General features: G+C 45.0%; 1 non-coding gene across 1 annotated transcript; it reads right to left on the bottom strand.

The window, feature by feature from the left end:
- Positions 1-1,076: 1,076 nt before the first annotated feature.
- On the bottom strand, positions 1,077-1,183 carry LOC137767911 (U6 spliceosomal RNA). The gene has a single exon (XR_011074602.1). It is a non-coding gene; the product is annotated as a U6 spliceosomal RNA (small nuclear RNA).
- Positions 1,184-9,819: the final 8,636 nt, after the last annotated feature.

Below are 9,819 nucleotides of genomic sequence, written 5' to 3' on the forward strand. Positions count from 1 at the left end.
ATAATGTTATTAAAATCCTTAAAATCTTTGCCAATTTCATAAGTACAGTATGATACCTCACTGTTATTTTAATTTCAATTTACTTTATTTCTAGTAAAGTAGAATTTTTCTCTTTGTTTTTTTGCCTATTTATATGTGTTTTTTTCTCTTGAGATGATTAAGTACAGCTTTCATTAACTGAGGGAACAGCGCCAGCACCGAATGTTTTATGGGATGTATTATTTCATTTAATCTTCATTTTAACCCCATTCATAGACCCTATGGTCTGTATGAGGCTTGGCGAGGTTGAGGATCCTTCCTGAGATGCACAGTTAGTAGGCGCTGGAGCCTGCTGCATTGCAGGGCATGTCCCATCATTTTTCTACTGGGGGCTGTCAGCTTTCTCTTTAACTTACTGGAGCTGTTTGCATATTGAGTGTTTAATTCATTGTCTGTGTACCTACGGCATAGTCTTTTTTTTTTTTTTTAATTGAAGTATAGTTGATTTACAATGTTGCGTTAGTTTCAGGTATACAGCAAAGTGATTCAGTTATACATATCTATACATATCTATCTAAATCTCTCTATATCTATTCTTTTTTTTTTTTTAAAGAGATTGGAGTTTATTTATTTATTTATTTATTTATTTATTTTTGGCTGTGTTGGGTCTTCGTTTCTGTGCGAGGGCTTTCTCTAGCTGTGGCAAGCGGGGGCCACTCTTCATCGCGGTGCGTGGGCCTCTCACTATCACGGCCTCTCTTGTTGCGGAGCACAGGCTCCAGACGCGCAGGCTCAGTAGTTGTGGCTCATGGGCCCAGTCGCTCCGCGGCATGTGGGATCTTCCCAGACCAGGGCTCGAACCCGTGTCCCCTGCATTGGCAGGCAGATTCTTAACCACTGCGCCACCAGGGAAGCCCATATCTATTCTTTTTCCGATGCTTTTCCCTTATAGGTTATTACAAAATATTGAGTATAGTTCTCTGTGCTATGCAGTAGGTCCTTGTTGCTTATCTATTTTATACATAGTAGTGTGTATGTGTTAATCCCACACTCCTAATTTATCCCTCTCCCCGCCCCCCACTTTGGTAACCTTAAAAAAATGAATATGTGAATTCGTGAATATGTGTGTCCTCTTTGCACAGGGGCCATGCTAATCTTCTCTGTATTGTTCCAATTTTAGTACATGTGCTGCCGAAGCGAGCACCGGCATAGTCTTTTAAACAGAGGGGTAGTGTCCCAGTGTTCCCATCAAAGAAGGGGAAAGGCCACCCCCAAGAAACCCACCGCTCTCCCCATTTTGCCTTTGTTCAGAGAGTCACCTCTTGGTGGCTCCACTTTCAGGATTCTTCCCTCTTGTCATCCTCTGATGTCTTCGCCCTTTGCAAGGTGGGTAGAATGATGGCTGTTACTTGTCTCATTCATGTGAGAAAACTGAGGACTGCCCAGGGTAAGAGATTTGGCAGGGAAGCCAATGAAAAACAAAACCTAAACCAGCATTAACAAAACCCAACCAAATCAAACCAAACTGAACCAAAAATACCCCAATATAGTGAGTCAGTTGGTTTGGATTTGGGGTAGAGATGCCAGGTAAAATATAGAATGGCCAGATAAATGTGAATTTCAGATAAACAACCAATACTAAAATTACTAAAAATGGTAAAAAAAAAAAAATACTAAAAAAATTCTATGCACTGTTTGGGACATACTTATCCCCCAACATTATTGTTGTTAGAGATTTGTTAGGAGACTTTCAGTCTTTTTTCAAATATAATTTTATTGGGAAAGCTAACATATGTAACAGAGTAAAAGGACTGTTTAAATTTATTTTAGAAGTTCAAATGAACAATATTTAAAAATCAATCAATAAGAACCATAGGGCTTCCCTGGTGGCGCAGTGGTTGAGAATCTGCCTGCCAATGCAGGGGACACGGGTTCGAGCCCTGGTCTGGAAAGATCCCACATGCCGCGGAGCAACTAGGCCCGTGAGCCACAATTACTGAGCCTGCACGTCTGGAGCCTGTGCTCCGCAACAAGAAAGGCGGCGATAGTGAGAGGCCCGCGCACCGTGATGAAGAGTGACCCCCCACTTGCCACTCCAATGCATTAACCAGGGTTGCAGCTTGTTTTTGAGCACATCTCAGAATAAATTTTCTCCTTTATTGCTGTTTAATTGATGAGTATCCTTAAATCTCAAGGTAAGCCATTTTTTATCATTTGCAAGCAAAATTTATTCACTGTATTAAAAAAATAATCTAACGTGAATTGGAGCTGAGGCTGCTATAGGTTGCAAAGGTAACTCATAAACTCAGATTCGCAACAGTTTTATGGTTCTTTTTTTTAAGTTTGTTAAAAAATTATTTATTTATTTATTTAATTTATTTATTTATGCCTGTGTTGGGTCTTCGTTTCTGTGCGAGGGCTTTCTCTAGTTGTGGCAACTAGAGTGTCTCCACTGTGTTCTGTTTTGGAAGGCACATGATTATGATAAAAGAAAACAATGTACAGTAAAAGATTAGTTTGAGTTAAATATTGGAAGACCCTCTGAGCACCCAGAAGAGCCCCAGGCTAGAGCAAAACTTGGGGTATCCTGCCCCTGTCCACGGCTCTCTGGACAACAGAGTGCGTTGTAAGGTTGGGCTGACCAAAGCCCAGTCCAAAATTGTTGGTCATCTTGGCACCAAGAGGCTGTTTTCTTTTATCTTGGTGCTCTTGGCACCAAGAGCCCGAGTGACCAGAGCTAACGGGCTTTCTGGGAGGGTGGGTCTGGCTAAGCCCAAGGCCTTGGTTTTGATGAGTGGGCTAGTCCAGCGCATGGCGGGACGCTACCCCGTGGCCCCCCTTCTCTCCCTAGCTGGGACGGCACTCAGGGCATAGTTGTTGAGGAATGAACGAATGGTGTAAAACATTAGCCTGCCAGAGTGTCTGTGCATGCAGTCCAGCCCTGATGGGGCATAAGCAGAGCAGTAGTTTGAAGACTGATGTCAGAGGCCGCCCCTTACGACTGTGAGCCTGGCATGCAACCTTCCTGAAGTTCAGTTTCCTCATGTAAAGAAATGGGGCAAACAAAGATAACAGTGATAATAGTCAACAGTTATAAAGGATACGTCCCCTATACTATCTGCCAGGCATGGTTCGAAAAGTGTTCTATTAACTCATTTAATCCCCACATTAACCCTCCCTAGGAGACAGGTGACTTTACCACCCCAGTTTACTGGTGAGGAAGCAGAGGTGCGCAGGGGTTAAGACCCTTGCTCAGGGTCACACGGCTGGGCACTCTGGTATCCGAGTTCATGCTCTTAATTTTTATGTTCCCCTGCTCTGGGCAAAAGGTACCTTTGAGGTGTCTTCCAGGCTCTTCTCCCCTTCTCTGAGGATTGCCCCCATCTCCCACATGTCCTTGCAGCCACATTTATGTGATGTGATCTGTTCCCTGACTATAAATTGGACCAAAGTGGACATTAGACACAAGCTGGGCCTTCAGGTTCTAAGAATATGGAGCTGGGATGCTGAGAGATGAGTTGCTCCCCACTGTTTGCTTCAATGTGTGGAGTCTGGCGGTGGGGATGTCCCTGTTTGCCCGCGTGACATCCAAAGCAGAGAAAGGAGAGAGTGGGTATCTGTTTCTTACAAGAAAAGGGGCTCCAATGTGAAGATCACATTAAAAAATGTCTGTGGAAAATGTTTTATATACTCTGCTCTTGGGACAAAGTGTCATTTATAATGCTTTAAAAGTTACTAGGTATTAAGCCTTGGCATCCTTCATAATTTAAGGTTGCCCAAGATTAATCCTCTGCACTGTGTTAACTTGCTAAAAGTTTCTTTATTTTAAGGAGAAGATATGTGCCCCCGAGGCCATTTTGCCACATGGGTGGTGGATGTGGACACCGGTGAGACTCCCCAGTATAGCCCATCTCCCCAGCAGGCTCTTAGTCACATGGTCTGAGTTCCATTAGTAATGTTCTGGCTGCAACAAAGAAGGAAGGGTAAATAGATTGGTGTGGGCCCTTTGTGGAGGACTGTTAATCTCCCCAGATTACTGCCCTTTGAATCTCGACTGCTTCCAGCTTTTTTTTGTATATTGGCTCCATTTAAAGTGATTAAAGGGGAGAGCTGATTGGATAAGGTCATCCAAATTCTGTAAATGCCACTTCCTCACAAATGAACGCTTGCAATCAATTTAATTTTTCAAATGAAATGATTAAATTGCTATTATTGTTGGATCATTTTTTATTAAGAAAACCTTTTAAAATGTTAATTATTGGGCCCTCTGAAACACTTTCATCTTTCCCGACTTTGCCCTTGAGAAGAAAGTGTCTGCTTGTTTCCAACACCAGCCAAAGGGAAATGCAGGTTTCCCTTTTTACACCTGCAACCATTCTCCTTACCTCTAATATTTATGTGAATTTAACTTTAATTTTTCTTCCTTTCATCTTCTGAATTAGTTGTATAATGCACAGATCACTCCTTCACCGCTTCTTTCCTGTTTATTTGCCTTAAAAATAGATTCATTAACTAGATTTGGGTACTCAAGCCATGCGACAACATCCATTTCAAAGGAAGATTTAATGGCATTTCATATTTTTCTACATTAAGGAAGATTAAAGTATGTTACAATACCCTTTACTGTCCTATTTTCTTCATTTTAGAAGTGGTCAGTTTAAAATTTTTTTTTCCCTCTCCTTCTTTCATCTGCAGTGTTCGATAAATTGTCCAGGCCTTTCAGATGACAGTCCCAGCAAATTGAGTTCTATATTACAACTCAGACACATTGTTTAGCCCATCAGCAGTCAGATAAAGCACCCCTATTCACACAGGACATCAAAAGAACAAATATATGTGCGAAGTGGCTAAAAGAGCACTGAGACTCAGATACTTCATTTTCTTAATTGTCAGTGATTATTTGGCTAGTTTCAGGGTGATCACTCTGCTGACTCTGAACCTATACTTACTTGCCTGATGTAATAGTGGTGTGAAATCTACATCCTTATCTGCATAGATCTAGATCTGGATTCATGACCACAAATTACACCATTTGCGGACAGGACACATACATCATCTTTTAATAGCCCAAGGGGCAGTCATACTAACGTTTTAATAGTGGGCAGTAATATGAAATGCAAGATCCAGACTTAATGCCTTTTTATTTCAGCCACCTCGTGATGGAGACTTTAAGGCATTTGCAAGCATGAACAAGGGAGATATTAAGATTTAAGCTTTTTTATTTTTATTTTTTGTAAGGTAGAGGAGGTCAAAGCTGTCAGGTACCCCTTGGGCTGAAGTTTTATACAGGTATGCCACCCATCAGCTTAAATCATTCGCAGGGAGCCTTCCCACATCTCAGTAAATGCAGCATAACCTTGTAAGACACTAAGTCTAAACAAGGTTTGGGGATGTTGGTAAGATGTGGGAGGAAAGAGCAGAAGACAGGTTTTACGACAGTACGATCATGGGGTGTAGGTTTTAGGCAATAAGCGGGTAGCCTAGTTTTCTCAGAAGAAAAAAGAAAATAATGGAAAAGTGTAACATTCATTCGGTGGCCTCACAGGCATAAAAAACCCAATTCCAACTGTTATAGGTCCCTGCAGGAGTCTACAAAAGAACTAAGCTTTTTAAGTAAGAAAACTAGATTCTGGCCCACAGGGCCCTGTCACTGCTGCTTAATGGATGAAACTCTTTGGATATAAATATGCTGTTTACTTCTCAGCTTCAGCTTTCATAAAATATAACCTTTCTATGATTTACGACCCACAGAAAAACCGGAGGATGGATTTTTAGCTCTGAATTGGTTGGATGTCAACAAGAAAAATACAGATAACATATCGAAGTAGCGGGGTGTTAATGCCACACAAAATGATGAAATTATTTTTGTTTAGAAAAGTTAAGTTTGTTCTTAAAGTTGTTGGTGGATGGCAGCTGTGAAAGGTGGGGCTGAGGAAAACCTATGAAATGTCTCTCATTTTTAAGTCCTTGTCCAGTGGCTTATAAGTTTGGGTATAATGACTTTAGTTCACAATCAGTAATGTCTTGTTGAAAAGTTTGGGCTAACCACAGATTTTTCACAAATGGGAATGGCCGTTCTTTGCCTAAGTCACTCAGGTTTTTCAAGTGCTAGATTTCCGTTATGTCTTCCAACTTCAAATATAGAAGCTGTGCCTGTTCTTGCAGACAGGAGATGACAGAACAAGGCTTTTTTTCACAAAGGTGATTGGAAAAAATGAAAAGTGAAAAACAATAAGCGAACAAACTAAGCCCCCAAATAAGCAAGCAAGCAAGCAAACAAACAAACAAAAGCAAAACCCTCAAATTAATAGCAACCACAAACTCTCCCCACTACGCGCTCACAAAAGCCAACCCTGTCCTTGGATGTTGTGTTGGAAAAAGATTGCCTGCCAATTTGTCATTCAGAGATCTGTATTCATTTTATAGCTTTCTGGTCTGGTTTGATGCTTGAAAGAGCCTGATTCCAGATGAACTGGCAAAGAAGTCTGCATATACTATCACCAGCCCAAGGGATGAAGTTGTCAAGATTGAAAACGTTTTCTCTCTTGATTCTCCGAGCACTGAAGGAAGGGAATTCACACTGTTTTTCAAGCCTGCCCTCAGCAAATTAAAATCTCATGCACTAGAGGCTGGAAGGCCAGATCTTTAGTCTTCTTACAACCTAGAAAGACCAAAGGTGTGAGGCCAAGCTAGGGGACTGTCCCACAGTGACCAGAATGGAAGGAGTCCTTCTTACCCACTGGTCTCTTGGTTTTAGATGGAAGCGTCCATTGAGAAGAACCCCAAACATATCCACTTCCTTGAGTGGCCAGCCATGCACAACCTCTGTCTCTGGGAGAGATGTGTGGTCTCAGAAGGTAGAGCCATGATCTGTATTGGGTGTTGGGGGGTTACTAAGACAAATTTCCTCATATACTCAGTCTGTAGAGATTGCTACTATAAGCCAGATGCAATGCCAGGTGTTTGGACCTACAGTGGTGCTTTCACTCCTCATGGAGCTCACTTTCTGGAAGCGGTGACCTACAAGCCAACGGGCAATTACAGTCTAAGGTGATCAGTCCTTAGATCCTTAGGGGAGCACCCAGGAAGGGCCCTAAATGCACTTTGATAGGGATGGGGGTGGGTGTCAAGGAAGACTTCCTGGTCAGAGAAGCAATGGATGTTTTGGGTAGCAGAGGAACCATTATGTGGAAACACTGGAGATCAGAGACATTATGGAATAATAAAGGAGCACAGGAAATTTAGGATGGCCACAGGACAGAGCACACTTAGATTAGGTGGCAGGTCATAGTTCAGAATGGTGTTTCCCGATATTTCATGGGTGTGTGTTTGGAGAGCTCTTGAAAATTATGGATTGCTGGGTTCCACCCACAGCATGAGCTGCCCCCCCACACCGCCTCACAGCCCAGCAGACATGGCCCCAAGCCTCAGGCCAGAGAACATTCAGAAGGCCCATCAGAGCACATGCCCCAAAGGCAGAACCTGGCAAGAATCCCCACTCAGAGTAGGTGAGGCAGGCCTGAGATTGGCCCCGATGACATCCAGGGAGCATGGCAAGCCTTGAGGGGCAGGGTTCCTGGTAGCCCTGTAACCCCATGAGGTTCTCCCTCAACCCTAGGGGCCAAACTGAGCCCACAGGCAGCTTCCAGAGCAAACTAAGAGGTTCACTCTGCCCCCAGTATAAACAACTTCCATTTATTCAGCACACATTGGGCCCTTCCCCAACCCTATGGAGCGGGAAGGCCTTGCTTCACCAGCTGGGGGTCCAAAACAAAGTCTCATTACTTTTCCTATTTTCCCCACGGCTCCTATATCAAGAATGCCCTTTCTGGCTTTCCAAGGACCTTCATCCCAGAAGCACAGGGTCCATTGTTGAGCCAAGGAACCAGTCCTGTGACTGCCCCCTTCTTAGGTCTTATATCAATTGTATGGACATACCCATAGCTGCACGTGGTATCAAAAACATTGTCATTATCACTGTCATCACCATCGTCATCACCGTCACCATCCTTACACGCACAACTACGTGTGATCTCCCGAACAGTCCCGGGGAGTATGTGGTGTGGGATTATTGTCTCCATTTTACAGATGCACAAACAGAGCTTTAGAGGTTATGGCTTGTCCAAGATCACACAGAAAGGGTGATCCCTTGCTCACGATGAAGCATAGAGATGGCAGGAACAAGAGCTGAAAGGACTGTTTTGGGGGCGGGGGCAGTGAGCTGGGGCTGGAACTCGGGGGTGGCTGGCTTCCTCTGCTGTGCAGATCTGCCTCGTGGAGAAGAACGTGTTAACTGTCAGAGCTGCTCCCGACGAGCTGGCTGCCTTTGGTTTGTCTGGTTTATCTGGGTCAAGGCCCCATCAGAGGGGGTGGACACAGGCAGCCAAGTTGGGGAGAGAGAGGTCTCTTTGTCACCTCCAGGGCCCAGTGCCAGATTTGGGTGCTCAAGCCATGCGACAAGGCCATGCGATTAAGGAATGTAGAAAATTATTATTATTATTACATTAAGGAATTCCTTCCAGTAATTCTGGAAGGTCAAGCAAGACTGAGGCTGGGGAGGTGGCTCAGGCTGGGCTGAGGGCTCCTCAAGAGGGGTCTCTTCCCTGGCATCCCAGCAACAATGCCCTTGAATTATCTCTGCCCAAGTCCTGGGGCAAAAGCTTTCCAGACATTCTCAGAGCAGGGAGAGCCCAGTGTGGTCCTCCAGAGAAGTTCACAGGCCTGTCCTGGGGGTGCACGTGAATGGGTGGGGGATAAATCTCCCTCACTGCTGGGGTCTTGGGACCTTGGGGTGCTGGGAGCCAAGAAGGGCATTCCTTGTGCATGGCAAGGGAATGAGAACCCCCTCCTGCCCTTGGCGGGGAGGGTGGGAGGTGGAAGGGGTGCTGGGCATTTCACTCCCAGGTGAAAGGTCATGTAATGCAATCATCAGAGGAGCCTGTGAGGCACCAGCCCCCAAATCACTGTGCGCAGGGGCTGGAAGACCAAATAGGGACAGAGGGACAGGTGCCCTGAGTCAGAGGAGAAGGAGGCCCCTTTCAACTGGGGCGGGCAGGGGACAACTCAGCCAGAAGTCGTGGTGGGGGAGGATCGGGAGCTGGGGTAATGGAAGAGACAGCGATGGGAATAACCAAAGATAGCCAACATCCAGCGACAGGGCAGTAGAGTCAGCGGGAGATTTGATCTCTCTAAATCTCACTCTCTTCCTCTAAAGATGGGGCTCATAATGTGTCCCGTCACACATTGAGGTCACCATCGGCATGGGAGCTGTTTTCTTCCTTGGCTGAACTAGTCTGGTGGTGGTTTACTCTTTGCCAGCATACATTTCTGAATGAGGGCCCAAGGGTGCTCGATAAATATTTGTTAAACTCCCGAATAAGGGAGCAGGGGCTCGGGCAGCCTGTGGGATAGATGTGATTGTAAGGGATCAGGAAGCCCCGCAGGCCTGTCTAGACTTGAAGTGACAACTGGACTCAGTGAGCGTCAATCAAAGGAGAAGGAGGTGAGATGGGCAGGAAGGATCGGCAGCTGGGAGTCAGGCAGCCTGAGTTCTGTTCCCATCCCACCAGGGGTGACGTTGGTTCCCAAGCCAGTTTCCTTAACTAGAAAAAGAGGGGTTTGGCCAGACAGCCTTCAAAAGGCTCTTCCAATTCTGATGCTCTGAGAGTGTGTCTTGTATTGAACCACTATGGACTGACAGCCTGCTCCCTGCCAGCCCCTCTCACCCAGGCCACCATGCTGTGAGATAGATGTGCCCATTCGACAGATGTGGAAACTGAGACCAGGGCACAGATCTGGTTGTCTTCAAATCCAGTGCTGGGTCTTGCTCTATCATGGCAG

Source organism: Eschrichtius robustus, chromosome 7 (genome assembly GCF_028021215.1).
Source record: "Eschrichtius robustus isolate mEscRob2 chromosome 7, mEscRob2.pri, whole genome shotgun sequence".
NCBI classification, from domain to species: Eukaryota; Metazoa; Chordata; class Mammalia; order Artiodactyla; family Eschrichtiidae; genus Eschrichtius; species Eschrichtius robustus.